Source organism: Ambystoma mexicanum, chromosome 6q (genome assembly GCF_040938575.1).
Source record: "Ambystoma mexicanum isolate Mex_15411 chromosome 6q, UKY_AmexF1_1, whole genome shotgun sequence".
NCBI lineage: Eukaryota > Metazoa > Chordata > Amphibia > Caudata > Ambystomatidae > Ambystoma > Ambystoma mexicanum.
The window spans coordinates 1,643,867,121-1,643,891,949 of NC_090937.1; the positions used below are offsets into that span (position 1 = coordinate 1,643,867,121).

The 24,829-nt window shown below is 46.7% G+C and overlaps 1 pseudogene; it reads right to left on the reverse strand.

Moving 5' to 3' along the window:
- LOC138515411 (zinc finger protein 850-like) overlaps window positions 1-24,829 on the reverse strand; it is a 108,885-nt pseudogene that overhangs the window by 72,699 nt on the left and 11,357 nt on the right.

Here is a 24,829-nt window from a genome sequence, read left to right on the forward strand (position 1 = left end):
TTGCACGTCGCACCATAATGTGTCCTGCCATGTTGTGATGGGATCGGGGCCCCGGCTCAGCCCCACTTTTTGGTGCCTGCCTGTGTTCTGCCTAGGTGGCCCGGCCCACTTAAAGCACTGAGAATTAGTCTTTGTTCCCTGCTCTGGTGTGTTCCATCATATCTCATTTTCTCCACAGTCACTTCCATATCACCTATTAGGCTTTCTGTCATTCCTTCAAGGAGTGGTGTACTTTTGCAGGAGGGCAAGGGGTGTCACAGCCCGTTTTCTTTCTCCAGTGTCTTTTTGGATATTTCATTCCCCACGCAATCATCTTCTGAAAGTAAGGATGGTGATATTTCTGAGCTAGAGCAGCCCATTGCACCCAGCATTTTTGTCTGAATTAAAGAAATAAAATAGGATACTGTTTATTTACAAATACTGCTGAAGTCAGAATTGGGTAACCAAGAAAAGAAAAGAAAAAAAAAATCAGAGAAATACAAACATGACAATGCAAAAAAGTTTAAAAAGTTGGCAATGGCATTAATTCAAACATAAAACTAATGAAGAACGTCATCTCACTAATTAAAACAACTGATGCACCACTGTTCCCAAAAGCAGTCGTACACAAAGCGAAACCAGAAAAAGAAATGGTTATCATACAAATGGAGGTATTACTAACAATGTATTTTTAATGTTCACACACAGTGACATATTGGCAGAAGCCCAATATTCTTTCAATCAGCATTTCATTCAGTTTATGAAGGTTTACATTTGACATCCAGGATCAATTTTGTTTGGTAAACATTTCTGATCACTATTCCTTCTTGAAATTCAGCGAGACTGGCTACAATCATCATTACGCCTAAAACAATCTTTTCAACCAGAAAGGTACCATTTCATTTACAAATTTGCATCTGTTTCATTGTCTCAAAGTTCAATGAATACATCTATTCCATTTGCTCATCCTTCTTTATTTATAAAGGGAAGCGTTTCACAAGACAGTGATTTAGCCAGTGGTAATCTGTCACTTGTTGCGTGTCAAAGACAAGTGGAAATCGATGTGGAAGCCTGATCTTTAGAGATTTGGTCAATATCCATGCCAAACAAAGTCCCATTGAAGAAGCGCTTTCTCCTCTCTGCAGTTGCTTCAGTTGCAGAAGAGATTTCCCCACCTGCATGTTCTTTCTGATGACAGATAAGTACATCCTGCGTACTGAAGTATTTCCAACATACAGTACATTGAAAGGGTTCCTCATGTGTGTGTGTTGTCTGGTGCCTCACAAGACTACTGTGCCAAATGAAGCTTTTTCCACATTCAGCACATGTATAAGGGTTTTCACCTGTATGTGTTCGTACGTGATTAATAAGACCACCTTTCTGACTGAATCTTTCCCCACATTCACTGCACTGATATGGTTTTGTATGTGTTCTCTGGTGTTGAATAAGCAGTCCCATCTGAACAAATCCTTTCCCACATTCAGTACACGTATGAGGTTTCTCACCTGTGTGTGCGCTCTGGTGGCTAATAAGCCGTTCCTTCCTAACAAATCCTTTCCCACATTCAGTACACGTATGAGGTTTCTCACCTGTGTGTGTGCTCTGGTGGTTAATAAGCCGTTCCTTGCTAACAAATCCTTTCCCACATTCAGTGCATGTATGAGGTTTCTCACCTGTGTGTGTTCTATGGTGGCGACGAAGATGCCCCTTATGAATAAACCCTTTCCCACATTCGGTGCAAAAGTAAGGTTTCCCACCTGAGTGTGTTAATTGATGATCAATAAGACCACCCTTATGACTGAATCTTTTCCCACATTCACTGCACTTATGAGGTTTCTCACCTGTATGTGTTCTGTGGTGGTTAATAAGCTGTCCCTTCTGAACAAATCCTTTCCCACATTCAGTACACGTATGAGGTTTCTCACCTGTGTGTGTTCTCTGGTGGTTAATAAGCTCTCCCTTCCTACCAAATCCTTTCCCACATTCAGTACAACTATGAGGTTTCTCACCTGTGTGTGTTCTCTGGTGGTTAATAAGCTCTCCCTTCCTAACAAATCCTTTCCCACATTCAGTGCACCTATGAGGTTTCTCACCTGTATGAGTTCTCTGGTGTTCAATAAGCTGTCGATTCTGAACAAAACCTTTGCCGCATTCAGTGCACTGATAAGGTAGGTCACCTGTATGCATTCGCTGGTGGAGAGTAAACTGTCTCTTCGCAGCAAACCATTTCCTACATTCAATGCACTCATAGGGTTTCTCACCTGTATGTGTTCTCTGGTGTTCAATAAGATGTCCCTTATGAACAAATCCTTTCCCGCATTCAGTGCACTCATGTGGTTTCTCACCTGTATGTGTTGTCTGGTGTCGAATAAGATGTCCCTTCTGAACAAAGCCTTTCCCACATTTAGTGCATGTATGAGCTTTTTTAGCTATGCTTTTGTGTGGTAAATATGTATGTTCTGGATCCCACATCCTTTTTATTGGTAAGGTTTCTCACCAGCATATTTTGTCAGAAGCTTAATAAGAGGACCCTTTTCACTGAAACATTTCCGGAATCAGAATGCAGATGAGCTTTCTCATGTGCAGGTAATTTCTAGTGACAATTCCCATCAACAAATTACCTTTACATTCACAATGTATATAAAATAGCGTTCTGTCAGGAATAAAATACAAAACAAAAAGGCTGTTTGTACTGTACATCAAACACAATTTTTCAGTAATCTATCATTCGAGATATGTTTTGTAGCTCTATGTTGCTGGATGTTACCACGGAGGTGTTGAATGGACGTAAACATGTATGTATTCAATAGCCTTCTCATTCCCAACTCCTGAATACTCTGAAAAGACAACTGGACCCCAGATGGTATCATCCTAAGATGTTAGGTAATTGCATGTTCTATCATTGAAGCCTTCAATGCATTAGTCCAGAGAATTTTACAATCAATTTTGTTGCATTTCTGGGGCATCAGTCACCTATTGAAATAAAAGAAGGTGCATATTGTTAATTTCAACATGTTCGCAATTGCAAGCATCACATGTATTAAGCAGACTAATTCTTGACAGTAGTGATTTGCATTAGTTATTTACTGATTTAACAATGATGAGTGCCATGTATTGGGGAACGGCACCCTAATAGCTGGTAGTATAGGAGAGTAGGTGTGCACCAATGATGAAATATAATTAGACAGAGGGGATATGCAGCAGGAATAGCAGAATTCTACTTTTTTACTTAGAAGCTTCTGGTATCCAAGAGCATAAGACAAAACATTAGGCAGGTTTGAGGACTAAAGATTTTAACAGTATATTCTCCATACTTCAATATATAAACTATTGGGACATGTGTTTCACACTAGGTCTGCAGTTTGCTACCAATCGTGGGCATTATTTAAACACTATTACGCCATTAGTGATGACTTCATTAACATGGGGTGAATGTTTATTGCTACAAACACAAATACATGACCAACAGCACTGTTGAAGAAGCAACAACAGATATGAGATTTAGGGACATTGCCAATTTCACAGTGGGAAGAGACTGCTGCTAAGGCCATGCTGGCATTACATTCAAACATTGGGCCTCAATATGAGTCCAGCGGTAGCAGGAAAAAACTTCACAGCTGCCGCCGGAGTCATTTTTTTTCCAGGTACCCGGCAATGGGGACTCACCGGGGCATTACAGCCCTGGCGATACCAGTAATTCCCCATTGCCGGGCATCGGAATTTCTTACTCCCCATTCCCATTCAAGTCCCATTGGACTCAATGGGAATGGGGAGGACGGATGCACCAGCACCATTCATGAATGGTGCATCCGTGAAGGTCTGCGAGTGGGTGCCTGCCAGCGCACCCTACTCACAGAACTTGTAGTTTTCCGATCAGGTAAGAAAGGTGCTGGTAGCTGACCTTGCAAGCAGGAAGTTACCAGGTGGGCGGGGTTTGCTAACTTCCTGCTTGCCGCTCTTTTTCTCCACTTAGCAAGCCCCGCCCACCTGGTGCCTTCCTGTTTCCCGCTCTTTTTCACCACTTAGCAAGCCACGCCCACCTGGTGCCTTCCTTCACCATCACGGCCTTGTGGCCAATGCTGGATTTGACTTTTATGGTCTTCTTTCATTCACGGTGCGTCACTCTTTCTCAACTCTCATGCTGGACTTCCTTTGCATCTTGTACTCATGGTGACCCTGAATCATGCTGGTCCCATCTTCATCTTGTATCCTGGCTCGCAACATTAAGTGTTACTACTGACTTCGGCAATTGTATTCGCTCTCCACGCTTGCTTCTCCACTCTTGTTGACTGCTTAATCTCTTTTCTCTCCTCCTTTCCCTTCTCCCTTTTCCTATCTCCTCCCCTTACTTTCTTCTATGCACTTACTCTATCAGAATTGTCCCTGGACCTAATATGATAGCAACCTCGTCTGTTTCCTCCACCCTCCCATTACTGTTTTTTCCTCCCCACCACACCTCCAGCACTATCTGAAATGTCGTCAGGCCTAGTACGGTAGTCGCCTGTCTGTTTCCATTTCCTTCCCACTCTCCCCCTCCCTTCCTTATCTATGTCTTAGCTCTTGCACCATCTAAAATGTCGTCAGGCCGAGTACGATAGTAAATTTCACATCCTTACTGTTCGTGGCCTGTAAGAATGTGGTTGTATTTTCCCTTGTTCCCTCCCTTGCCTTGAAGCGCTTTGAAACACATTATTTATATAGCGCCTATACACAAACAATCATATCATAATCATAACAAACCATTGTGTTAACCATGACAACCAGCACCGGGCACATGGAAACCATCTCATTTGATGTTATTGCTGCACCTCATTTCCGAGGAGTCATTTTGGGCTTGCCATGATGGACTACACAACCCTTGCATTAATTGGCGATCTGGTGAAGTGTTTTTTTTCCTCTGCCTACTGTGAGGAGTCATGCATGTCCTCCGTTCTTGCTTCCACAAACCCCTGTCGCCCGTTACTGACAACGGCTTCCACTATCGGGAACGTTAACTCAGGTCTCCTTACCGGATGCTTACGCTAGGTATCGGACGTGTTTGATCCCAAAGGAGCTGAGGAGTTTCCGCCACACAGACCCTATGATTGCCCAATTTACCTCATTCCTGGGGCTAAAATACCAGCTGGTAGGGTCTATTCATTGACCGTAAAGGAGGATGCTCTTTTGAAAGAGTAGATCGATGATAAGTTCCTCAAATCCGGTTTCATCCGGACCTCACATTCACCCACTTCTTCTCACCCATGTTCTTTGTTCCAAAATAGGAAGGCGACCTGAGGCCTTGTACTGATTACCGGGAATTGAACGTGATCACGATTAGGAACCAATATCCTATTCCCCCTATCTCTGTTTCCTTGACCAATTGGGCTCGTCGGAGGTGAGCACTTATAACCATGTCAGAATTTGTCAGGGCGTAGACACAGTATGGCCTTTGTAACGCCCCAGCCACTTTTCAACATTTCATCAATGACATATTCAAGGACATGTTGGATGTCTACGTGGTCATTTATTTGGACGATATCCTTATATACTCACCGACTCTCGTCACTCACATCCATAATGCGTCATCGGTTCTACAAGATTACGGGAAGATCGCCTCTATGCCATATTAGAGTAGTGTGTTTTTCACGTCTTCTCGGTGGAATTCCTCGGTTATATCATTACTAAACAGGGAATCCGTATGAGCGATGTTAAGGTGAAGGTTGTCTAGACCTGGCCAGTTCCAACAGATTTGAGATCTTTACAGTGATTCCGGGGGTTTTTGAACTTCTACAGGCATTGCATACGCTTGTTCTCTAGTATAGTTGCCCCATTGACTGCTTTGACTAGCAGCAAGTTGCGTTTTTCCTGGAACAAGGCGGCCCAAGCAGCTTTTGAATCACTGAAGAAGGCATTCACAACCGCATCTGATGTGGCTGTAGGTGCCATATTATCTCAGGCCTGTCGCGATTCTGGGATTCTCCATCCGGTAGCCTTTCATTCACGCAAACGTACCCCTCTGAAAGGAACTATTCTGTCACAGAGAAAGAGCTCATGGCGGTCCGCAACATATTCCTGGTCTGGCAACACCATTTATTGGGCACCAGTGAACCTGTAAAAGTGTTTACTGCCCATAGAAATCTGGTGGCTTTGCGTTCTGTGAAGTGCAATACGGCTAGACATGCACAGTGGCATGAATTATTTTCGGCCTGCCATTTCGTTATCACGTACCGCCCATACTCAAAAAGCACTAATACTGATGCGCTCTTTCGGCTTCATGCCGCTGATTCATGGTCTGCACCCGAGTACATTCGTGCTTCCTAACCAAGTGGCCTGTGGTTGTGTTCTACAGCCCTCTATGAATTCTAGACTACAGCAGTGGGTTCGCTCGGATCCTGCAGAGATTACTGACTTCAACATGGATCTTGTCCACGGTCTCCTTTATGCTCAGGGTCAGGTGTACCTACCTGACGAACAGACACGGTGAAGGCACTCAACTGGTGTCCTGATTCTCGAGTGGCAGCACATCCAAGACTAAGAAAAACTCTTGATCTACTCATGAGATGGTGTTGGTGGCCTGCTATGTACAAGACCGTGCGTTTGTATATCTCTTCCTGCACTATTTGTGCCCAGGCGAGCAGAGCTCGCTCCAAACCCGTGGGTCTTCTCCAGCCACTTCCGATCCCCGATTTGCCTTGGACCATGGTTTCAATGGACTTTCTTGTTGATTTACCACCTGTAAAGGGTTATGATACGTTATGGATAGTCATCAACTACTTCACAAAGATGGCTCCCTTTGTACACTGTAGGGGTCTGCCATCTGCTCCCGTTTTGGCAGACCTTTTCTTGCAGAACGTTTTGGTTTGCCCACCATTGTAGTCTCTGACAGGGGGTCTCAACTTGCCTCCAAATTCTGGATGGCTATCACATCTCTGCTAGGGATTGATGACAGATATTCTTCTGCTTACCGCCTGCAGACAGATGGTCAGACCGAGCGACTCAACTCCACTATGGAGCAATACCTTTGTTGCCTCATATTACAACACCATGACACCTGGCTTTCGGTGCTAGGGATGGCTGAGTTTGCCTATAACAATTCTTTGCATACATCAACTGGGTCCTCTCCTTCGCTTTGTATGGTTTTCACTCGCTTCCCTTCCTTTATCACCGGTCTTACCACCCACCGTGCCTGCAGAGGCATCCTGTGTACGTGATCGAGTCAAGTTGTGGGATGACGTTAGATAGCACTTATTAAAAGCTCAGTCCACGGCAAAAACAGCATTGGACCTACACCGTTCTCCGTCGCCCAGTTACCAGGTGGGTTCTCAGGTCTGGTTGTCCACGAAAGACCTGAAAATACCTGGCCGCAAGGCCCTCTTGCCTCATTTTGTTGGTCCTTATCTGGTGACAGAGGTATTTAACCGGGTGGTGATATGTTTGGGGCTAACGGAACGGTGGAAGATCCACCCGGTGTTTCATGTCTCATTGGTTAAGCCCTGTTCCCTTTTATACACAATTATCTGCTCATCCATGCCCTGTAGTGGTTCAGGGATCTAGTGCGTACGAGGTCCAGCAGGTCCTGGATACTAGGGTATCTAAAGGCCAATTACAGTATTTGATTGATTGGAAAGGGTACGGCCCTGAGGACAGGACTTGGGAACCTGTTTGCAATGTGCATGCTCCCGAATTGCTACTCCAGGAGGGTGGGGAAGGGAACTGTGGAAATGCTCTGGCATTCCCAAGCTGACTCCATGTGGTCTTCCTTCTGTCAGCCAGAAACCACGCAGAATGTGTGCCAATCCTTGTTTCAGGTCCCAACATCGGTCCGTACCCCTGGCTCAGCGTTTCTGCCTCACAGCACGGAACGTTTCTAGTTGCCATGGAGACTGGGACAGCATCCTCCATGCTCCGATCACGTGCAGCGTCAAGGACGATCACGTGATGGCAGATGCTTAAGCAATCGCAGAACACTGCTACGGTGCTTCTGATTTGAGCTGACCATTGTTTCTTGACATTGCGCTACCCATCTTTGGTATCCTCGACTACGGTTTGTTACACTGACATGTTTCGTCTTTCTCCTTGTCTGCTCAGAAGTTGCCCGCTCTTTATTGAACCTCTGCTTCTGCGACCCGGACTGTCTGCCTGCCTCCTCCTTGTCTGCTCGGAAAGGTACCCGCTTGTTGCCATTTCTCGATTCATGTTTCACGGATAGTCCTTGCCTCTCCCTTGTCTGCTTTGCCTGCCCTCAAGATCCCGGACTAGCTTTCGTTTCATGGAATCGCTGGTGTTACATTTGTCGACACCCTATTAAAACCACAGAGCACTCTGAAATTCCGGTTCCTACGGACTTTAACTATCATTTTTTTTTTCCTTGCACTGCCATCTGTTTCAGTCTCATCTTTCATCGGATTCTGTTACAACTCACCTGGTTCTCACATCAAGGGATTCTGCCTTTTCCACTGAAGATCACAAGTCTTCCTCCACTGCACCCTCCGGTCCATCAGTGACCCTTCTCCCGACCAATAATAATTTTGCATTTATATAGCGCTACAAACCCTCAGGTATCCGAGTGTGGCTTATTACCCACGGTGTGTGGTTCTCATTTATCGACCTCGGAAGGATGAAAGTGAGTTTGAGCCTGCCTGGATTTGAACCTGCTTTAGCAAGCTCTGCACGGATGTCAAAGCGAGCACTACTCGCTGTGCCACTTGACCGGCATAAGGGGTCCTCGTGCCGTCGTGTCCGATGGCCTTTGGACTAGAGACTTGCCACCTCAAGCTAAGGCATCCTCGTGCCGTCGTGGCTAGTTTCCCCCTCCATTGGGCTAGAGACTGCTTCATTCCGTACTACCACAGTGGTAAGTCTTTTCCTGTTCTTTTGGATAGAGTTGTGTCTTACTGGTTTCTTGTAATATAACTTTTCTACCTGGTTATCTATTGTAGATTAAGTCCAACTTGTGTTCCAAGGTGTTTGTATCTGTGATCCTCCCCACCTACGTTTTAGCACAGGTTAGTTTTTGTGTCCTGTTGCTCCAGTTCAGCGGATTGGCACTATGATCATGTGGCGATATCTGTAAACTTATCCTACAGGTACCCAACATCGTCGGTGCATCTATCGAACCATCCCGGTGCAGTCCCCAGACGTCTACTCGTCTCCATCTTCTGGATAATATCTTCTGGTGTGCTTTGGTTCCCCTCACACAAGGAATATATTACCTTGAGGAATTCTACGGCTACACTACGCGTTCATGGCTGTACAGAATCCTAACAGAGCATCTCTGGAAAAAGTAAAGAGCTTTCGATGCCTGGGTATTATCCTGAGCAACAGCCCCTTGGAAATTCCAATGCAAGAGCACCTTCAGGCAAAATTAAGATCATTGATAGCTCAAACGAAAGCAATTGACAGGAAATAAGGCCGCTTTTCGCTGACACCAATCCTAGATTTCTACAAGGTAAAAGTCGTTACATGCTTAATGTACAGAGTTGAAGCCATGCTCAACATCCCGGAAGGTGTATGGCAAAAACTAGAGGGCAGGTTTTGGCAGAGCGTACTAAAGCTGCCACAATCAGTACCTATGGTACTAATACGGAGGGAATGGAGCTTAATGTCCATGAATTGATAGTTACACGCAATGGCCTAATGCTATACAGAATGCATTCTACCTTCACCACAGTTAATTTTGGAAGCCATAAAAGACGAAATAGATGGAGACCTGTAGAATCCTCACCAAGTGGGCAACAAAGAACATACTACTCCTGAAAACATTGGGCAGCTCTGAAGAGGTGGTGAAGTCAAACCCATCCAAGGCAACAAACAAAACAAAAAAAATAAAAAAATAAAAAGAAGAGGTTGCACAGGAAGAAGCAGTAGTTTATAAACTTACCAGAGACCTACCATACAATATAGGGAAAGTAAATCAAACCCTATTTGCCAAAATTCCCAGACAGAAAAGTGCGACAAACATTTCTGAGGATTCGGCTTAACCCGTTATATACAAATTAGACCCTAGCAATAAGAAACAACGCCTGTACAAACACGTGCGAGTTCTGTAACAATGCAAAAAAACAGAGACAATAAAACACCTCCTACTAGCTTGCAAGGGGACAGAAGAGATCAGGATGACTCACCTTGGCTACTTATTCAAGGACCTTCGCGTTTATAGGAGGAAGAATGGTGGGCTAAATTAATGAGTGGAGAGAAGTCCACCTGGGTGATAACAGTGGTTGGATTGTTCTCAAAACTCAGACTAAACAAGCCTGATGTGAATTAACTATGGGAAATCGCTCTGATGTAAAGAAATTTTCTTTTGGATATGTATTAAAATAATATTTTCTTGTAAAAATTGATTTTCAATTAAACCAAGTAATGCATATATACATATATATATTTTTTTTTTTAAATGGCAGACAGAGCTATGGGTTCTTGCAATTATCTTTTTCCTGGTTCATTTCTTGTTTGTTGTTAGCCCTGTTTAACACTGACAACATTTAAATCAAACTACCACAGCACACCAATGAAACAACTAATTGCATACACATGCATTCTGCTTAACTGCCACTTTGCACCTGTGCACACACAATCAACCAACTCATTAGCAGATACTCCCCAGGCACATTCTTCCTTACAGAAGCCATGAACGCATTATCCTGGTCATGCTTCCACTGCACAGTCATCCACCACAGAGACCACCCATTAACATGTGCCCCATAAGGGGATTCAGTCGCCACACGTGCAGCCATATTTTGGAGGCCCTGGAGCCGCTGGACAAGGCCCTTAGGCTGGGCTAAGTATAATGAATTACAGTAATCCAGCCGGCTCACAACCAGAGCTGCTACCACTAGGAGCCTAAACTCCAAGGATAGAAAAAGGAGTACCTATTGCAGTATTTTTGTCAAGCTCACTCTTGATTTCCGTCAATTCCACTCCCCCTTCCTGAGTACCCCTCGTGCCCTTCTCCTCACCTGTAGTATCCTGGTCTGACGCAACTCCGAATCTCCGGATTCTCAATGCTTCTTCCCTGGATAGTCGATGTGGTCTGCCTCGAGAGGAAGCCACCCTGCCCCTCTAACTCGGGGCCAAGGGGGCCCCCGTACCGGGGCAGACCGGTTTAGGGGAAAAAGCCAGCGGGCGTAAAAAACCCCTCGTAGCGGAACCAGGTAGCCGGATAGCTGACACAAGAAACTAAATGCAGACCAGCAGGATAACCGGAAAAGGACTGACTGCTCGGAGGAGTGTGAGAAGACTGTCGAGGTAAAGGGAAAACCAGGAAGCGCTACCTTAGATAGCAAGGTACGCCAAGAGAGTGCAATATCGTAGAAAGGAGAAAGAAAAGAGCGGCAGGGCGCCGCGGAGGAAAGACCTACAGCGTCTCAACCCGAAAGCCTGACGCGGAAGGTTGCAACGCATCTGCTTCCGGGTTGGAGCCGGCTAAAAGGAACTCGTCGGCCTGAAGACTAGACCGCTGCGGACAAGAACGTAATGCGCAACGGCAAGGTTAATGGCCGCTCCATCGCCAGCGTTTCCACAATCGCCAGGGACAGCGGTGTGTGACAGTATATCCCCCTCCCAGTCCGAACCCTCCAGGTTTCCCTGGATGTGTCCGGTGAAAGCGCCCGATGAGTCTAGATGCATGTATGTACGACCTGGGCTCCCAGGAGTCCTCAGAACTAGGATAGTTCTTCCATGACACCAGGTATTCTAGCCTGCCCTTATGGTATCGAGAATCAAGGATGGCAGACACCTCATACTCTTCTGGTCCTGAATCGAAATTGCTCAAGCGCCCAGTAGTCTTGCCCATCGGGGTGTTCGGATCAACCGGGCTGAGAAGGGATGAGTGAAAAACCGGATGTACCCGGCCCAAGGACTTCGGTAGTTGCAATCTAAATGCCACTGGATTAATCTTCCGGATAATCTTGAAGGGACCTATATTTCTGGGGGTCAGTTTGGTCGGATGAACCCACCTAGGCAGGTATCTAGTTGACAGCCAGACCCAATCGCCCTCCTTCCATTCCGGACAGGGCAATCGAGCCCGATCGGAATGGTCTTTGTATCTGCGCCTGGCCAAAGCTAAACTCTGTAATGCAGTATCGTGGGCTTTGGTGATTTGATCAAGAGTGGATTCGATGGTGGGTATGTTAGTATGAGAAGGAAAAACAGGAAGTATGCTGCGAGGGTGATGTCCATAGGAACTAAAAAAAGGGCTCAGTCCTGTGGCCGAATGTACAGTGTTGTTATATGCGAATTCAGCAGTGGACAGAAGGTTAACCCAATCGTCCTGGTTCTTGTTTACGTAACACCTGAGGTATTGTTCCAGAGTGGCATTAAGCCGCTCTGTTTGTCCGTTGGTCTGAGGGTGAAAACCTGATGATAAAGCCCTCTCGATTCCTAACCGTGTACACAGGGCGTTCCAGAACCTTGAAGTATATTGACTTCCTCGGTCTGAGATAATCTTATCGGGAAGGCCGTGGAGCCTAAAAATATCCCTGAGAAACACCTCAGCCATCTCGGAGGCTGACGGCACACCCTGTAGTGCGGAAAAATGTGCTAACTTGGTGAATGTATCAATGGTTACCATAACGCAAGTCTTCCCCTGAGATTTGGGCAAATCTACAATGAAATCAGTGGAAATCTGGGACCATGGCTGGTTTGGCAAGTCTGGCTGCGTAAGCAACCCATATGGCTTATGCGTGGAGTTCTTGTTTTGGGCACAGACTACACACGTTTTACAGTGTTGCTTAACATCATGCGAGAGTCGAGGCCAAAAGAAAGATCGAGAGATTAGCTCAAGGGTGCCTCGGACTCCCCTGTGTCCAGCAGTAACATGATTATGACCCCATTCTAGGACTTTAGATTGTAAGGACCTAGAGGGAACGTACAAACGTTGTCCTACCAATAGAAGTCCTTCAGACCAATGGATCTTGGATTGCAAGTCACCGGGAACCGTGATTGCCAAATCGGGTTTGGTTACCGATCTTATCTCCTGCAGAAATGCCGAAACCATTCCCACAATCTTGTTTCGAGGAAACATTGGTTGGCTAACTGAGGGGGAATGAATGTCCGCAGACCGGCTTCTAGACAGAGCATCCGCCAAGCTGTTTTGGGTGCCAGGAATGTACGTGATGATAAAGTCATACTGACTAAAGAAATGTGCCCAGCGGGCTTGCCTTGAATTGACACATTCCATGTTACGGAGAATCTTCAGGTTCTTATGGTCTGTGCGTAACGTAAACGGATGCCTTCCGCCTTGCAACAGGTGTCTCCACTCCTCGCAGGCCACCTTGAGAGCCAAAAGTTCTTTTTCTATCACTGAATAGTTCAGTTGGCTGGAGGAAAGAGTCTTCGAAAGATATGCTACAGGATGTTCCTTCCCGTCCTTCTGCTGGAGTAGTACAGCACCCAAAGCGCTTGCAGAGGCGTCAGCCTCTACCATAAAAGGTTGGGTTTGATCCGGTTGAGTCAAGATGGGTGCAGAACAGAATCTCTTCTTGAGGTCAACAAAAGCTTGATCCGCTGATTCTGACCAGAAAAACGGTTTAGCGTCCTTCTTAAGTAATGAGGTTATTGGTAACACAATCAGTGAAAAATGATTGATGAATTTTCTGTAGAAATTGGCCAGGCCCAGAAACCGTTGGACCTCTTTCACCGAGGTGGGGATGGGCCAGTCCAAGATGGCAGATACCTTCCTTGGATCCATAATGATACCATCAGGGGAAAGAATGTATCCCAAATATGGAACGGATGACTTCTTGAAGACACACTTCTCTGGTTTAACTAATAGATGTTGTAATTGCAAGCGATGCAAAACTGTCTGGAGATGTATCATATGTTCAGATGGGGATTTTGAGAAAACCAGAATGTCATCCAAGTATACTATGACACTGAGGTATAGCAGGTCAGAGAATAGACGATCCATAAAGCGCTGGAATATGGCAGGAGCGTTAACCAAGCCAAAAGGCATCACTCGGTACTCAAAGAGACCAAACGGAGTACGAAATGCGGTCTTCCATTCGTCTCCATCCTTTATACGTAGAAGGTGATATGCACTCCGGAGGTCCAGCTTAGAGAAGATAGTAGCACCCTGGACCGCTTCCACTATATCTGTTATAAGAGGCATGGGGTATCGGTCCCGAAATGTAACCTTATTTAGCCCTCTATAGTCAATGCAGGGCCTTAACTCAGTAGAATCCCTCTTAGGTATGAAGAACAGCGAAGCTCCAGCCGGTGATTTGGAAGGACGAATAAGGCCATTGGTCAAATGAGAGTCCAAATATCTGCGAAGCGCCCTTTTTTCTAGTAGAGACAGAGAAAACATGCGGCTGAACGGCACCAGGGCATCGGGCACCAACTCAATAGCGCAATCCTCCGGCCTATGTGGAGGTAGATCCAGGATCGGATCATCCTTGAAGACTTCCTTGAATTCTGCCAATTCCGGAGGCACCCTACTGATCTCATGTACTCCTTCCTTTTGTGGAGTAAGGACTTGCACCATTTCCTCTGAAGCAGGGGATAAACAATACTGTTTGCAGTATGGGGAGGAAAAAGCCAAGGTGTTTTGTGCCCAATCGATGTGCGGGTTATGCCTCCTCAACCAAGGAATCCCCAGGATCACAGGGAAATGTGCAGCTCGTATCAAATCAAATTGTAATTCTTCCGAATGCTGGAACACCCGGACCTTCATGGTTTCCGTGGAATGGGTAATCGGTCCTGACGAGAGTGGTGAACCGTCAACTCCCTCTACTTTCTGACATTCCTTTCGTTGTAACAGAGGGAGACCTTGTTGGTGAGCCCACATGGTATCCATGAATATGCCTGCGGCACCACAATCTACCAGAGCCATGGTTGTAAGAACCTCTGTAGGAGTCTCCAACTGGATGGGAACTGCCATGAGACGAGAGTCCATCGAGACGGCTTGTGAGGCTACCGTTACAGTGACATAGGGACTAGCACTCTGTCCTCGGATACTCGTCCCCTTTAGTTCCGAGGTTGATCGTTTCCCGACCGCTTAGGTGGAACTTCTGGACAGTTTCGTAGTAAATGAGTGCCTGATGCACAATACATACAAAGGCCAGCATTCCTCCGACGTCTTCTTTCTTCAGGAGTCAAGGAAGATCTAGCAGACCCCACTTGCATTGGTTCTTCCTTGTTCTCGGAGTCAGGTAGGGAGGGCAATGAGTGGGTACTCGGTAGAAACGAGGCCGGGGCTCTTTGCTTCTTTCTCTCCGCCTTGCGTTCACTAAGGCGATAGTCAATTTGAGTAACAATGGAGAACAAATCAGACAGGGTGGTGGGGCGAGCTATCCTTGCCAGTTCGTCCTTTAATTCGTCCTTCAAACCTCGACGAAATATGGTGTATTGAGCCCGTTCTGGCCATCCAGCTTCTGTAGCCAAACGTTTAAATGTGGATATATAAGTCTGTATATCTCTAGAACCTTGGTTAACATCCAGGAGTTCTTCCGCAGCAACATGGGTAATCTCTGGTTGCTCGAAAGCCTGGCGCAATAAGGACAGAAACCCCTCATAATCTCTTATGACGGGGTTATTGTTAGTCACCAACGGGGCAGCCCAGGCTAATGCATTCCCCGTTAGGTTGGATACCATAAATCCCACCTTGGTATGATCATTCTGGAACAACAGAGGTCTAAAGGTGAAGTAAATGGTACAAGCATCCAAAAATTCCTTTAGTCGTTTCGGAGTACCATCGTACTTGCCAGTGGATAAAGCCATGGGAGGTAAGTCAGAATCCCTTGTATCCCTAGTAGAGACCATCTGTCTCAATACAGCATTATCCGCTTTCACATTCTGGAGTTCCACATTCAGGGCCTGGACAGCAGCCACTAATTCCTGTATTTGTTCTGAAGTGGCCATCCTTTTATCCGGGCGTTGCAAACTGTCAAGCTCACTCTTGATTTCCGTCAATTCCACTCCCCCTTCCTGAGTACCCCTCGTGCCCTTCTCCTCACCTGTAGTATCCTGGTCTGACGCAACTCCGAATCTCCGGATTCTCAATGCTTCTTCCCTGGATAGTCGATGTGGTCTGCCTCGAGAGGAAGCCACCCTGCCCCTCTAACTCGGGGCCAAGGGGGCCCCCGTACCGGGGCAGACCGGTTTAGGGGAAAAAGCCAGCGGGCGTAAAAAACCCCTCGTAGCGGAACCAGGTAGCCGGATAGCTGACACAAGAAACTAAATGCAGACCAGCAGGATAACCGGAAAAGGACTGACTGCTCGGAGGAGTGTGAGAAGACTGTCGAGGTAAAGGGAAAACCAGGAAGCGCTACCTTAGATAGCAAGGTACGCCAAGAGAGTGCAATATCGTAGAAAGGAGAAAGAAAAGAGCGGCAGGGCGCCGCGGAGGAAAGACCTACAGCGTCTCAACCCGAAAGCCTGACGCGGAAGGTTGCAACGCATCTGCTTCCGGGTTGGAGCCGGCTAAAAGGAACTCGTCGGCCTGAAGACTAGACCGCTGCGGACAAGAACGTAATGCGTAACGGCAAGGTTAATGGCCGCTCCATCGCCAGCGTTTCCACAATCGCCAGGGACAGCGGTGTGTGACAATTTTAAGACGATAGTGACTGGCTTTACAATCAGCAGACACCTGTGCATCCATCGCCTGAGTAGAAGAAATAACCACTCCCAAAATCTTAAACGTGGCAACTGGAACATGAAGCGGGCCCAAGGAGGACGGCCAAAAAGAGGACACCCAGAGTGCAGGATCAGGGGGGGTGGGGGAACCCACCACCAGTACCTCAGTCTTGTCTCCATTCAACTTCAGCCAATTGTGGTCCATGCAATCTCCCACGGCAGACAGGCACTGATGCAAGCGTGAAAACATCTCAGCCTGATCAAGATCAAGCCGGATCAGGATCAGAGCGTTATCGGCATATGAGTAGCACCTGATGCCGAAGGAGCGGATGAGACACACCAATGGCCAAATGTAGATGTTAAAAAGGATAGGAGACAAGGCAGAGCCTTGGAGCACCCCACAGGCAAGAGAACAGAAACCGGAGAGAAAAGGGGAAGGGAGAATCTATCTGCCAGAAAAGAGGTGAACCAGGCCAATACTTGGCCAGACATTTCAACCTGGGCAAGACGAGCCAGCAGGGTAGAATGGTCCACAGTATCAAAAGCCGCCGACAGATCAAGTAGTATCAGGGCAGCCACCCCCCCCCCCCACGTCGTCCTGTACTGACACCAGAACACTTTCCGTACCTCGCTCAGGCCTAAAGCCCGATTGGGCGGGGTCATAAATGTCAGATGACTCCATAAAGGACAACAGAAGAGGTGAAATCAAGGACTCCAAGACTTTCATAAAGACTGGAAGAAGTGAGATAGGACAAAAATTTGAAGGGAGTACAGGGTCAAAAGAAGGTTTTTTGAGAAGGGGAATCACTGTCGACACCTTCAATTCTGGAGGAATATGGCCCATCTGACAAAAGGCATTTATGGCTGCCGTTATCTCACTTAATAAATCTGGAGAAATATCCTTCTATACTGCCAGAGGGACTGAATCAGCTGGGGCAGCTGATTTAAGTTAACATATAGCGCCAGACATCGCCAACTGAACTTTGGAAAGAAAGACCATCCCGCAGATACCACACCCCTGTTCATAACTGGTGGATCCTAAACAGAGGCAGATATTAGCGCTGCCACTGATATACTAGCCTGAATAGACACAATTTTAGCAATACAAAACTGAGATAAGGAATCACAAAGTTCCTGAGAGGGACTCGTAGTTCACTCCATGTTAGCTGTTGATGTCAAGGATTTAACCACAGAGAAAAGTTCTTCAGGTTTGCATAGAGCTAGCTCAACTTTCTGTGCCCAATATGACATTTTTGCGGCAAAGGTGGTATGAGAAGAGTCAGCTGCACAGGCCTTATATTGAGATCTAAGTCAAGGATCATAAGCACACCGCCATTTCCGCTCAGCCAGTCTTAGCTCAGGTCAAGCCAATTTAAGCTGCTTCGAGTACCAAGGCTCAAACGAGAGCCTCTGCGGCTGAATTAGCCTTAAGGGGGCCACTTCATCAGCTGCCTCTCACAAAGAGCGGGACAGCACAGGTCGACCACCAGAGCCACACCAAATTTGGCTCTAACTGAGGACACACAAGCCTGTGTACGCCAACTGCGCTGCCAGACTTTAGGAGGAAAGCGCCTAGGTGACCTCAGCGCTATATTAAGTGTACATGTCAAAAGATAGTGGTCAGACCACAGCACAGGCTCAGCCGGATGTATAGTAAGTTGGGTTTCTTTGGCCAGAATCAGATCAAGCGTATTCCCCAACCTATGTGTGGGTTCAGATACTAATTGATGCAGGTCTAAGTCAGCCAGGCTATTAAAAAATAATCTAAAACTGGAGCCCAGGGGCCATTACATTTGAGAGTAAAATCTCCCAGTATAATACAATGAGCAAACAATCTGTAACTCTACAATAAGATCTAAAAGGGGCTCCAATAATCCAGTGAATGAGCCCGGGGGATGATAAAATATAACAAAATGACAAGTAAGTTGCAGTGACAGGTCTAATCTCAACAGTAGTGCTTCCATGGCTAACGTATGGGAGAGTGACAGCCGAGAAACCCCCAAGTTGGACTTAAAAATCATCGCCACCCCACCTGCAATTTTAGAGGAGGCTCAGTCAAAATGAATGGTTTTATAATCAACAGGAATAGCCTGCACCAGTGAAACTGCCGAGAACTCATGCAACCAAGTTCAACATCCGGCTCATGCTCAGATAAAAGATGGTATACTTCGGCAGCATGTGCCGGCAATGAGCGTGTATTAAGCAGCATAACAGACATGCCATCCATGCTCTGCCCGTGACCAGGTGCTTTAGGAGGGACAGAAGGGAAACTAAAAACAGGGCATGAGTCAAAGCCACATGGAAATTGTAGGCCCAGAAGCGCTAAATTTAAAAGGGTCTGCCTAATAAAACGTAGTGTCCCATCCAGCCCGTCCATAGCACGAACGGGTACACACCGGCTTGCCTTTGTCATGCTGAGAGCAAGCCCGCTACGCGGACGGTCAAAACGGCACATAAATGCCATGAATGAATGGAAAGGAGGCATGTGAACTTCCACATCAAGACAAAGAAAGAGGACTGCCCGCGGAAGGCAGCGTCCTAAGTGAATCTCTCAGAGTAACACTCTATCATTAGCAATTCACTGGTACACAATAAAAACATCAATAGATGCAGTTAGATACAAACAGCAATACAAGTATTTATCCAGTAATATCTGCCGCTGAGTGGCTTTAAATGGTAACCTTGCAAAAGGTAACCTCACCGCTCACAGGTGACATGAGTCACGTTGGCATGCATGTGTCACCATGTCCCATCCTTAGATTGCTCACCCTCTCTCAATAATGTGTATCATGACACCCACATAAACTGGCTGCCAGGCACATGAAAGCCCTATTTTCTAAGCTAGAGCCAACAGTAAAGGAGAGAACAGAAGCCAGCCAGATCATTTAAACTTACTTTTGTGCCAAGCAAGCAACACATTTTACAAAACCAGTCAGGGACTAAAAATCGGGATTCATGTTCGTTACAGTGCAGACCTGCATAGGCTGCCCATTTTCTCATGTAACTCAGTATATTGTTATTTAACAGTGCACCATCAAATCGAAATTGTGAGAAGGGGCAGAGTGAGGGAGAGAAGTGGAGACATATAGAGACAGAGAGAAAAAGAAAGGGTATTCCTCGCAAAAAAAATACATTTGGGTGCAAAAATAGAGACAGGACGAAAATAAACAAGAAATACAGAGAATGTCTTTATACTGCAATACGATCATGACCTGAATTTTTAACTGTCCACAAACAGGAGTAAATTGGTCATGTATTTGTTCTTGACAGGTCATCCTTCAGATATTTCTCAGGCTCAAGTACAGTAGGGAAAGGAACTGCCTGAACAACCATCTCATGTCACAACCCTCTTGTGGGTAGGCTCCCACCTGGGTGATCATGGGGAGTCCATGTCTATCAAATGTCCAAACCCCATACGACACATTCCATAAACACCAAATATAGTTCTAATCTCCCTTCCAGAACGATCACCCTTCCAAATCAGTGTAAAAATGTCAGCGCCTAAATATCCAAGATGGCGTTGCCACCTACCAAAGTGTACATCTGGTGTTCTATTGCATGTAACTCCCTCCTCACCAACGTTTTACCATCTAACCCGTGTTCTCCCAAGTAACTTGAAAGGAGAGCAACCAGCTCTACTTGCACCGACCAATAAGCCTATGTAATGTTCCTGCACAACTCGGCTCCTGTGTCTCAGGCCATGCGGGTAGGGACAATTAGTTTTAGTCCAATGGAACACATTCCCAAATGAGTACTATAGGAAGAAATAGAAGATGGTATTAAAATAAACCAACTTATTTATTAGTGTTGCATTCCATAATATTACTTCTACTTGGAAGCACACCTCCAATTTACCATGTAATACTTGGTGGAATTTCATTTGCTCCATCCATGTACTCAATACCTTAAAAATACTGAGTAATGATGATGTGCTTGGTAGCGTTGTCTTCACCATATATTTGCCTCTTGCCTTTGCTCTGCTACCGTTATCCTGTTTTTTGTTTGTTTTTGTCTGCCCTGTGCTTCCACCTTCCCTCTACAAAAATAACTTCATTGCGTTGCACATAGTTAAACCTGGTCAAATTTGAATTGTGTAATATACTATATAAGTTATGAGTCATATCTATTGTATTTTTCGACCTGCTCAATAAAAAAATATTAAACCGATAAAATTAAAAAATGAATGTGCGTTTGTCAAGTGCACATTAACCCCCAACTGTGTACCTTGGTAATAAAGATCCTTTTCATTGTAACAGTCACGCTCACCTGATTCCCACAGAGGCGCAGGTCTGGCTTCGAGTGCTGATGCTTCTTCAATGGTGAAGCGCAGGACTCTGAAGATGGACAGGTAGGGCCCCTCTACTCTGGCTCGCAGGAATATTCCCCTGTGCGTGAAAAGGGAGTATTACCTACTGACGGTATAATGCTCAAGCCTTCCACTCCCTTCCAACCCTCCACGATACCCTTCCACTAATTCCCCGTGAAGTCTCACCTTAGGGTCTGGAAGGATGAGTTCTCCATCCTGCTTCTGATGCAGGGGCGCGTTGAAACCCAGTTACTTCACTGGATTGAGGTGAGGTTTGATGGAAGTTCAAATAAGCTTGACTATTCAGGTAAGGCGCTGTAAGAGTTCTGTTGCAAGTTCAAAAGTTCAAGCTTAATAATAATGTTCATTGTCTTATTGCAGCAAGCGCAAACGCTTATGTCTTTTACCCCTTAGGGGCCGGGGTTCGGAATGCCGGCGATATGGCGCCGACCCGAAGTGAACGTGCAGTTCCAGTAAATGACAGGTAGGTTCTGGATGAGCGTTCAGGTAATGTCTTTGCATTCGCTCATTCAATGCCTTTGTCTTTTTTCCCCATAGTGGCCGGGGTCGGGAATGCCAGTAAGCGGCAGGACCCGAAATGAAATGGGAATGACCCAACAGGTAAGTCTTAGAAGGAAACTGAGCTTTTCCCATTTCCCTTCCTTCTCACCTTGTTTTCTTGTCTTTTCACTCTAGGCTCTGGGAAGAGGGTGCGGATCCGGATGATCGCTGCTGAAGATGGAGGCGCCCAGGAAAGGTGAGGGAAATGCAGCGCTGCAGCGATCGAAGCGAAATGCTTTTAAAATGATGTCTTCCCTTTCAGGATTGTCGGTGTGATGTCTCCGTGATGCAGCTTTAGCAGGTAAGGTCTTCTTTCTCCCCAATTCTCTCTCATCTCAATTTGCAGGCGACCCACGATGCTGACAGGCGTGGCTGAAGTCCAGATGCAGGAGCTGACACGGTGAGTGTCCAGCTGCGAGAAGCAGAACAACGCGAAGCGCGAGTTGCTGATCGGGCGTGGTTTAAATAGCTTTGGAAGAAGTTCCATCCTTCCACCGATCAGGTATGTATCCTTCCCCGACCACACCCAGGTGGAAAGTAGTCCCACAGGTAAAGTAGTTCCATTCAGGCCTCAAGAGGGCCTGGACGTAGCAGCATGGTCTGCATCATTTAAGTGCACATTAAAACACTTGAACACATGTCTAGCTTTATGAGCCTGGCGTCTAAGGCGCCAGGACAGGGGTCCAACATGAGCCTGGTGCCTAAGCCGCCAGGACTGTGTCCAAAGGGCCCCAGCTTGGGCCCGCTGGCACTTCCCTGGGGGGAATGATGCCTGCCTCTGGGGTTGCTGGGTCTGACCTGGCTCCTTGGAGGTAGGCATCATGACAGTAACACTACTCAGTGGTATTTATGCTGTTTGTGGTGTTGTCCCCTTCAAGGATGGGGGTCATGACATGGCTCCCCAATAAAAAAGGAACCACAGCCGGTACATTGGGCAATAAGGCAGCAGACTCGCTGCGTGGCAACTGGTGGCCGAGGTGGGCGCAAGGTTAGACTACGGCAATTCTCTATTTTCCGGCACTTCAGCCCATAATCTAAAACAACTGTAAACCATCCAAAATAATGGCCTACAAGCAGCCCTCAACCTCCCCAGAACTGAACATATTAGCTGTCTGCAAGATGGTACACTGGCTCCCCATCTGGGAAAGAAAACTCTTCAAGGCCCTATCCATCATCCATCATCCATAGATGCATTTCCAAGTCGGACTTGCCGACCTTGCCCGAAGATTCTCCAAATCGCACTCAACCAGGCCCCTTAGAACACCTTACACACAAAGGCTAATTCAACCAACATTTAAATGTGGCAAAACAGATGGCTCAAGCTTCCCAGTCATAGCAGTGAAGCAATCGAACTCCCTTCCACTCAAACTCAGATCAGAAGACATGACTCTTCAATCAACCCTCCCTCATTCATGCTTCCAACCACATCCTGACCTCTGCAGCCTCATGCATGTATTCCTATGACTGTAACATTTACTTCTATGACAGTATGTAACCCTTTAACTATGTTTACTACCTATTGTCCCTAAGGGCCTGTAATGCCGGTGATAATTCACAGGATGAAATCAAACACTCGAATAACTAGCAGGTTATCCCAAAGACTCACCGGTACCTCTCTTCCTCTCCTTGTGACTACGACCTTCCAGTTGTGGGAGGAATCTGCTTGTTCCAACGGGGGGACAAATGCGAAAAGCCTCCCAGATAGCCCTTCTCCCCACTAGAAAACCAGAGAGGAGAAGAGATCCCAGGGAAACCCTCTGGGGAAGAAAACCCTGTGTCGACGGCTGCAGGAAAGTAGTCTTCAATGCAACGGAGATTCAGGTGAAGTCCGGACACTGGTGGTCTTGAAAAAGAAAGAAAATGGTAAGTACTTGCAGGTAGGTGAGAGGTGGAAATGTAAGATTATGATTCAGATTACCCTTAAACAGGAGTGGAATGCGAGAAAGGGTGCCAGCCGGAAACTTCTGAGAATCCCTAGGGTAGCATGAAATAGTGAGATTAGAACGAGTAAGAGGACTGGATAGAATCGGGTAGAGGTCACGGGAGAATCTTTTACCTGGATAGAAAGAAGGGCGGAGCTTGGAGTTGATTCAGTAGCAAAGGGTTTGGAGCGAACGGGTGCGGTACCAGTGTCGCGTATGTCTGTAGATGTAAACAAAGGGAGAAGGCAATTGAGTAGGGAGACGTTCGAAAGGTGGAGGATCTCGGAGAGCCTGAATGCCGCTTACCGTGTTCCGGAACAGAACCGGTGAGCCGTTTGGAGCGAGAAAGTGTTGGAGTCCAGGGCGTCGGGAAACACGTGGTACGGTAGGCACTGAAATCGAGATAGGATAAAGATTGTTTAAGATGCAGAAAAGTTAGTAATATGCAAGACGTATCAGGAAGATCCTAGATGCGAACTCACGGAGCGTTGTTGTGGAGGAGTAGCAACGCATCTGTGCGTCGTTCACAGGAACAAAAACATTCTCTCGGGTTGGGGGATGGTACTTCCTGGATACTGAGGCGTGCAACATCTAGACCTGCATCTTTAGTTGCGGAGGCCTTCTTGCCAGTAAAAATGGCCGACACCCGCCGTCCCAAGGTCTATCGATGCCACAAGGACCAACGCCTTCGGAGAGGCGTGACAGGGCCTCCTGTAAACCGAATAATCCCACCACCCTGATGTCTGAGGGCTTGTGCGCCCTATACAAATGAATAAATAGATAAATAGCTAAAGAGGTGCAGACCTCTGCCCACAATGTGGGCGGGGCCTGCCGCGTACATGCGAGTGCCCGGCCGAAGAACACACGTTCGGGAGGTACAGAAAGGTTGACCATTTTGTGAGGGTCTGTCCTGCCCTATTACTGGCCACCTAAGACACCCCGTTACCAGCCCCTGCCTCAAGGGAGGATACCCGACAAGCAGTGGGAAGAAGACTGCCCAGAATGTATGTGGCTCACCAGAAGAAAGAGGGCCTGTATAGGAGGAAGATGAGGACGGGGGATACGTTCTTCCTATTTTGTGCCTAGGGATGATCGGGGGTATCACCAACGAGCGGGGCAGGGCTACAGTAAGATTCCATTGAGTGAGGAATTTGATCCAAGGATTTGGGATCACCAGGTGACGAGAGGACTTCTTGTGTCCTGTAATGGAATGGGTGCCCGGACTGGAATGAATCGAGACCATAATGTTAGCTCACATGTTTTGATGTTTACTGTTTAAACATCAAAAACAAAAAGGAGTGTGATGTGGTCCCCTTTAAGGATGGGGGTCATGACTCCGTCATGACGTACTGCCAAATAAAAAAGGAACCTCAGCCAGCATTGCGGCAGCACAGCAGCAGACTCCCTGCGTGGCAACTGGTGTCCATGGCATTCGTTTTATATCTGCTCTGTGATCACTGCCTTGTACTCCTGGCCTGCCGGCCCATTGAGGCAGTGACTGGTCTGT